The following is a 368-nucleotide window of genomic DNA, read 5'->3' on the forward strand; positions in this document are numbered from 1 at the left end:
TCATTTTGTCAAACCGTACAAACCAATACAAACCAATATTTCATGCAGACTAGCAAATTCTTTCTACACCTCCACGTGCTCGTCCCGTACTCTATAAATATAAATACTTTAATTTTACACAAAATTTGAAAGTCATAATTTTCAGAATATACAATTCAAAAATATAATTTACAAAACCCAAAAGTTATTGTTGGCTTTCAAATTGTGAAAGTCACTTTTATCTTCTGAATCACAATCCAAAAATAATTTTGAAAAAACTTCTAAATTTAATAATTCAAAAGTTAGTTTTAGCTTTGCGGATTTTACAATTCAAAGTCAATTTTGGGTATGAATGCACAATGGCATTTTTTACTTGCACAATTCAGAAG

This window comes from Vigna unguiculata, chromosome 9, assembly GCF_004118075.2.
Source record: "Vigna unguiculata cultivar IT97K-499-35 chromosome 9, ASM411807v1, whole genome shotgun sequence".
Taxonomy (NCBI): Eukaryota; Viridiplantae; Streptophyta; class Magnoliopsida; order Fabales; family Fabaceae; genus Vigna; species Vigna unguiculata.